Source organism: Ambystoma mexicanum, chromosome 5q (assembly GCF_040938575.1).
Source record: "Ambystoma mexicanum isolate Mex_15411 chromosome 5q, UKY_AmexF1_1, whole genome shotgun sequence".
Classification (NCBI taxonomy): domain Eukaryota; kingdom Metazoa; phylum Chordata; class Amphibia; order Caudata; family Ambystomatidae; genus Ambystoma; species Ambystoma mexicanum.
In genome coordinates, this window is record NC_090933.1 from 1162257818 (window position 1) to 1162265755 (window position 7938).

Genomic DNA, 7938 nt, shown 5'->3' on the forward strand with positions numbered 1-7938 from the left:
GGGTAACACAAGGGAGACACGGGGCATGAGCGGGGCGTGGGGGGAACAGTAGGAAGACACAAGGTATGAGCGTGGGGGGAGGGTCACATGGGGCATGAGCGGGGGATGGGGATGTGGGAAGGGGTGAGACACTCGGGGCATGAGCAGGGGGTGGCAGGAGGGGAGAGACACACGGGGCATGAGCGGGGGGTGGGGGGAGGGGAGGCACACACGGGGCATGAGCGGGGGGTGGGAGGAAAGGAGGGAGACAGGGGGCATGAGCGGGGGGTGGGGGGAAGGGGAGAGAAACACGGGGCATGAGCGGGAGGTGGGGGGAAGGGGAGAGAGACACGGGGCATGAGCGGAGGGTGGGGGGGAAGGGGGGAGACACACGGGGCATGAGCGGGGGGTGGGGGGGAAGGGAAGAGAGACACGGGGCATGAGCGCACAGGTGGGGGGAACAGTAGGGAGACACTGGGCATGAGCGGGGGGTCGGGGGAACAGTAGGGAGATACACGGGGCATGAGTGGGGGGTGGGGGGAAGGGGAGAGAGACACGGGCATGAGCGGGGGGTGGGGACTGGGGGCAAGGGGAGAGAGACACGGGGCATGAGTGGGGGGTGGGGGGAAGGGGAGAGAGACACAGGGCATGAGCAGGGGTGGGGGGAAGGGGAGAGAGACATGGGGCATGAGCGGGGGGTAGGCAGGAAAGGGAGAGAGACACGTGGCATGAGCAGGGGGTGGCGGGAAGGGGAGAGAGACATGGTGCATGAGCGGGGGTTGGGGGGAAGGGGAGAGGGACACGGGGCATAAGCGGGGGGTGGGGGGAACAGTAGGGAGACACGGGGCATGAGCGGGGGTGGGAGGGAAGGGGAGAGAGACATGGGCATGAGCGGGGGTTGGGGGAAGGGGAGAGAGACATGGGCATGAGCGGGGGTGGGGGGAAGGGAAGAGACATACGGGGCATGAGCGGGGGTGGGGGGAAGGGGAGAGACGCGGGGCATGAGCGGGGTGGGGGTAACACAAGGGAGACACGGGGCATTAGCAGGGGGTGGGGGGTAACAGGGGAGGCAGGGCATGGGTGGGGGGGTAACACAAGGGAGACACGGGGCATGAGCGGGGGGTGGGGGGATGGCAGAGACAAACGGGGCATGAGTGGGGGTGGCGGGGAGGCGAGAGACACATGGGACATGAGCGGGGGTGGGGGAGAGGGGAGAGACACACGGGGCATGAGCGGGGGGAAAGGAGGGAGACACGGGGCATGAGCGGGGGTGGGGGAAGGGGAGAGACACAGGGCATGAGCGGGGTGTGGGGGGTAACACAAGGGAGACACGGGGCATGAGCGGGTCTTGGGGGGAACAGTAGGAAGACACAAGGTATGAGCGTGGGGGGAGGGTCACATGGGGCATGAGCGGGGGATGGGGATGTGGGAAGGGGTGAGACACTCGGGGCATGAGCAGGGGTGGCAGGAGGGGAGAGACACACGGGGCATGAGCGGGGGGTGGGGGGAGGGGAGAGACACATGGGGCATGAGCGGGGGTTGGGGGGGAGGGGAGAGACACACGGGGCATGAGCGGGGGGTGGCGGCAGGGGAGAGACACACGGGGCATGGGTGGGGGGAGGGGAGAGACACGGGGCATGAGCGGGGGGAAAGGAGGGAGACACGGGGCATGAGCGGGGGTGGGGGAAGGGGAGAGACACAGGGCATGAGCGGGGTGTGGGGGGTAACACAAGGGAGACACGGGGCATGAGCGGGTCTTGGGGGGAACAGTAGGAAGACACAAGGTATGAGCGTGGGGGGAGGGTCACATGGGGCATGAGCGGGGGATGGGGATGTGGGAAGGGGTGAGACACTCGGGGCATGAGCAGGGGTGGCAGGAGGGGAGAGACACACGGGGCATGAGCGGGGGGTGGGGGGAGGGGAGAGACACATGGGGCATGAGCGGGGGTTGGGGGGGAGGGGAGAGACACACGGGGCATGAGCGGGGGGTGGCGGCAGGGGAGAGACACACGGGGCATGGGTGGGGGGAGGGGAGAGACACGGGGCATGAGCGGGGGGTGTGGGGGATGGGAGAGACACACAGGACATGAGCGGGGGTGGGGGGAGACACGGGGCATGAGTGGGGGGAAAGGACGGAGACACGGGGCATGAGCGGGGGGTGGGGGTGACAGGGGAGAACGGGCATGGGTGGGGGGTAACACAAGGGAGACACAGGGCATGAGCGGGGGGTGGGGGGAACAGTAGGGAGACACGAGGTATGAGGGGGTGGTGGGGGGAGGGGAGAGACACATGGGGCATGAGCGGGGGATGGGGGAAGGGGTGAGACACTCGGGGCATGAGCGGGGAGTGGCGGGGTAAGGGAGAGACACAGCGCATGAGCAGGGGGTGGGGGGTAACACAAGGGAGACACGGGGCAAGAGCGGGGGGTGGGGGGAACAGTAGGAAGACACGAGGTATGAGGGGGGGTGGGGGGAGGGGAGAGACACACAGGGCATGAGCGGGGGTGGGGGGTAGGGGAGAGACACACGGGACATGAGCGGGGGGTGGGGGGAAGGGGAGAGACACGGGGCATGAGCGGGGGGTGGGGGTAACATGAGGGAGACACGGGGCATGAGCGGGGGGCGGGGGGGTAACACAAGGGAGACACAGGCATGAGCAGGGGGTGGGGGTAACACAAGGGAGACACGGGGCATGAGCTGGGGGTGGAGGGTAACACAAGGGAGACAAGGGGCAGGAGCGGGGGCTGGGCGTAACACAAGGGAGACACGGGGCATGAGCTGGGGGTGGAGGGTAACACAAGGGAGACAAGGGGCAGGAGCGGGGGTGGGGGTAACAGGGGAGACAGGTCATGAGTGGTGGGTGGTCAGGAAAGGGAGAGAGACACGGGGCAGGAGCAGGGGGTGGGGGGAAGGGGAGAGACACACGGGGCATGAGCGGGGGGTGGGGGTAAGGGGAGAGAGCCACGGGGCATGAGAGGGGGGTGGGGGAGAAGGGGAGAGAGACACGGGGCATGAGCAGGGGGTGGGGGGAAGGGGAGAGACACACGGGGGGAAGAGGGAAGGGGAGAGACACACAGGTCTCGAGCGGGGGTGGGGGAAGGGGAGAGACATGGGGCATGAGCGGGGGGTGGGGGGGAAGGGGTGAGACACATGGGGATGAACGGGGGTGGGGGAGAGGGGAGAGAGACACAGGGCATGAGTGGGGGGTGGATGTGGAAGGGGATAGAGACACGGGGCATGAGCGGGGGGTGGCAGCAGGGGAGAGACACATGGGGCATGGGTGGGGGGAGGGGAGAGACACACAGGGCATGAGCGGGGGGTGTGGGGGAGGGGAGAGACACACAGGACATGAGCGGGGGTGGGGGGGAGACACGGGGCATGAGTGGGGAGAAAGGACGGAGACACGGGGCATGAGCGGGGGGTGGGGGTGACAGGGGAGATAGGGCATGGTTGGGGGGTAACACAAGGGAGACACGGGGCATGAGCGGGGGCTGGGGGGAACAGTAGGGAGACACGAGGTATGAGGGGGTGGTGGGGGTAGGGGAGAGACACATGGGGCATGAGCGGGGGATGGGGGAAGGGGTGAGACACTCGGGGCATGAGCGGGGAGTGGGGGGGTAAGGGAGAGACACAGGGCATGAGCAGGGGGTGGGGGTAACACAAGGGAGACACGGGGCATGAGCAGGGGGTGGGGGGAACAGTAGGAAGACACGAGGTATGAGGGGGTGGTGGGGGGGAGGGGAGCGACACACAGGGCATGAGCGGGGGTGGGGGGGAGGGGAGAGACACACGGGACATGAGCGGGGGGTGGGGTGGAGGGGAGAGACACACGAGGCATGAGCTGGGGGAAAGGAGGGAGGCACGGGGCATGAGCGGGGGGTGGGGGGGAAGGGGAGAGACACGGGGAATGAGTGGGGGGTGGGGGTAACATGAGGGAGACACGGGGCATGAGCGGGGGGCGGGGGGGTAACACAAGGGAGACACAGGCATGAGCAGGGGGTGGGGGTAACACAAGGGAGACACGGGGCATGAGCTGGGGGTGGAGGGTAACACAAGGGAGACAAGGGGCAGGAGCGGGGGCTGGGCGTAACACAAGGGAGACACGGGGCATGAGCTGGGGGTGGAGGGTAACACAAGGGAGACAAGGGGCAGGAGCGGGGGTGGGGGTAACAGGGGAGACAGGTCATGAGGGGGGAAGGGGAGAGACACACGGGGCATGAGCGGGGGTGGGGGTAAGGGGAGAGAGCCACGGGGCATGAACGGGGGGTGGGGGAGAAGGTGAGAAAGACACGGGGCATGAGCAGGGGGTGGGGGGAAGGGGAGAGACACACGGGGGGAAGGGGGAAGGGGAGAGACACACGGGTCTCGAGCGGGGGTGGGGGAAGGGGAGAGACATGGGGCATGAGCGGGGGGTGGGGGGGAAGGGGTGAGACACATGGGGGATGAGCGGGGGGTGGGGGAGAGGGGAGAGAGACACAGGGCATGAGTGGGGGGTGGAGGGGAAGGGGAGAGAGACACGGGACATGAGCAGGGGGTGGTGGGAAAGAGGGGAGACACGGGGCATAAGCAGGGGGTGGAGGAAGAGGAGAGACTCACGGGGCATGAGCAGGGGGTGGGGGGAAGGGGAGAGAGACACGGGGCATGAGGGGGGGTGGGGGGAACAGTAGGGAGACACGGGGCATGAGTGGAGGGTGGGGGGGAAGGGTAGAGACAGACGGGGCATGAGCAGGGGGTGGGGGGAAGGGGAGAGAGACATGGCGCATGAGTGGGGGTGGGGGAAAGGGAGAGAGACAAGGGCCATGAGCGGGGGTGGGGGGAAGGGGAGAGAGACAAGGGGCATGAGCGGGGGATGGGGATAGGGGGAAGGGGTGAGACACTCGGGGCATGAGCGGGGCTGGGGGTAACAGGGGAGATAGGGCATGGGTGGGGGGTGGCGGGGAGGGGAGAGACACACGGGGCATGAGCAGGGGGAAAGGAGGGAGACACAGGGCATGAGCGTGGGTGGGGGAAGGGGAGAGACACAGGGCATGAGCGGGGGATGGGGGAAGGGGTGAGACACTCGGGGCATGAGCGGGGCTGGGGGTAACAGGGGAGATAGGGCATGGGTGGGGGGTAACACAAGGGAGGCACGGGGCATGAGCGGGGGGTGGGGGGAACAGTAGGGAGACACGAGGTATGAGCGGGGGGTGGGGGGAAGGGGATAGAGACACGGGGCATGAGCGGGGGGCGGGGGGGTAACACAAGGGAGACACGGGGCATGAGCTGGGGGTGGGGGGTAACACAAGGGAGACACGGGGCATGAGCTGGGGGTGGGGGGTAACACAAGGGAGACACGGGGCATGATCGGGGGTGGGGGTAACAGGGGAGACAGGTCATGAGCAGGGGGTGGGGGGGAACAGGGGAGACAAGGGCATGATCGGGGGTGGGGGAAGTGGAGAGTGACACGGGGCATGAGCGGGAAGTGGGGGGAACAGTAGGGAGACACGGGACATGAGCGGGGGTGGGGGGAAAAGTAGGGAGACACAGGGCGTGAGCGGGGGTTGGGGGGAGCAGTAGGGAGACACAGGGCATGAGCGGGGATGGGGGGAAGGGGAGAGAGACACGGGGCATGAGCATGGGGGTGGGGGGAAGGGGAGAGAGACACGGGCCATGAGCGGGTGGTGGGGGAAGGGTAGATAGACGGGGCATGAGCGGGGGGTGGGGGGTAACAAAAGGGAGACACAGGGCATGAGCGGGGGGTGGGGGGTAACAGGGTCGACAGGGCATGAGCGGGGGGTGGGGGGTAACAGGGTCGACAGGGCATGGGTGGGGGGGTAACACGAGGGAGACACAGGGCATAAGGGGGGCGGGGGGTAACACAAGGGAGACACGGAGCATAATCGGGGTGGGGGTAACAGGGGAGACAGGTCATGAGCGGGGGGTGGTGAGGAACAGGGGAGGCACGGGCATGATCGGGGGTGGGGTGAAGTGGAGAGAGACACGGGGCATGAGCGGGGGGTGGGGGGAACAATAGGGAGACACGGGGCATGAGCGGGGGGGAACAGTAGGGAGACACAGGGCATGAGCAGGGGGTGGGGGGAACAGTAGGGAGACACAGGAAATGAGCGGGGGTGGGGGGAAAGGGGAGAGAGAAACGGGGCATGAGCGGGAGGTGGGGGGAACAGTAGGGAGACACGGGAGATGAGCGGGGGTGGGGGGAACAGTAGGGAGACACGGGGTATGAGCGGGGGGTGGGGGGAAGGGGAAAGACACACGGGGCATGAGCGGGGGGTGGAAGGGGAAGGGGTGAGACACAGGGCATAAGCGTGGGGTGGGGGGAAGTGGAGAGAGACACGGGGCATGAGCATGGGGTGGGGGGAACAGTAGGGAGACACGGGACATGAGCGGGGGATGGGGGGAGCAGTAGGGAGACACAGGGCATGAGTGGGGGGTGGGAGAACAGTAGTGAAACACAGGGCATGAGCTGGGGGGCGGGGGGGGAGGGGAGAGGGACACGGGGCATGAGCGGGTGGTGGGGGAAGGGCAGAGAGACACGGGCCATGAGCGTGTGGTGGGGGAAGGGGAGAGAGAGACGGAGCATGAGTGGGGGGTGGGGGGTAACACAAGGGAGACACGGGGCATGAGCGGGGGGTGGGGGGTAGCAGGGGAGACAGGGCATGGGTGGGGTGTAAAACGGGGCATGAGCGGGGGTGGGGGGTAACACGAGGGAGACACGGGCATGAGCGGGGGTTGGGGGGTAACACAAGGGAGACATGGGGCATGAGCAGGGGGTGGGGGCGTAACACAAGGGAGACACGGGGCATGAGCGGGGGGTGGGGGTAACATAAGGGGAGACAGGTCATGAGCGGGGGGTGGGGGGAAGCAGGGGAGACACAGGACATGATCGGGGGGTGGGGGAAGTGGAGAGAGACATGGGGCATGAGCGGGGGGTGGGGGGAACAGTAGGGAGACACGGGACATGAGCGGGGGTGGGGGAACAGTAGGGAGACACAGGGCATGAGTGGGGTGTGGGGCGAACAGTAGGGAGACACAGGGCATGAGCGGGCGGTGGGGGGGAAGGAGAGAGAGACACAGGGCATGAGCGGGGGTGGGGGAGAAGGGGAGAGAGACACAGGGCATGAGCGGTGGGGAGGGGAACAGTAGGGAGACACGGACATGAGCGGGGGGTGGGGGGAACAGTAGGGAGACACGAGGTATGAGCGGGGGTGGGGGGAGGAGAGAGACACACAGGGCATGATCGGGGGTGGGGGGGAGGGGTGAGACAGACAGGGCATGAGCGGGGGGTGGGGGGAAGGGGAGAGACACACGGGGCATGAGTCGGGGGTGGGGGTGAAGGGGAGAGCCCCGGGGCATTAGCGGAGGGTGGGGGGAGGGGAGAGACACACGGGGCATGAGCGGGGGTAGGGGGGAGGGGAGAGACACACGTGGCAGGAGCGGGGGTGGGGGGAGGGGAGAGACACACGGGACATGAGCAGGGGTGGGGGGGAGGGGCGAGACACACGAGGCATGAGCTGGGGGAAAGGAGGGAGGCACGGGGCATGAGCGGGGGGTGGGGGGAGAGGGGAGAGACACGGGGCATGAGCGGGGGTTGGGGGTAACACAAGGGAGACACGGGGCATGAGCGGGGGGTGGGGGGTAACAGGGGAGATGGGGTATGGGTTGGGGGATAACACAAGGGAGACACGGGGCATGAGCAGGGGGTGGGGGTAACACGGGGCATAAGCGGGGGGCGGGGGGTAACACAATGGAGACACGTGCATGAGCAGGGAGTGGGGGGTAACACAAGGGAGACACAGGGCATGAGCTGGGGTGGAGGGTAACACAAGGGAGACAAGGGGCAGGAGCGGGGGTGGGGGTAACAGGGGAGACAGGTCATGAGTGGGTGGTGGGGGAAACAGGGGAGACAAGGGGCATGATTGGGGGGTGGGGGGGAAGTGGAGAGAGACACGGGGCATGAGCG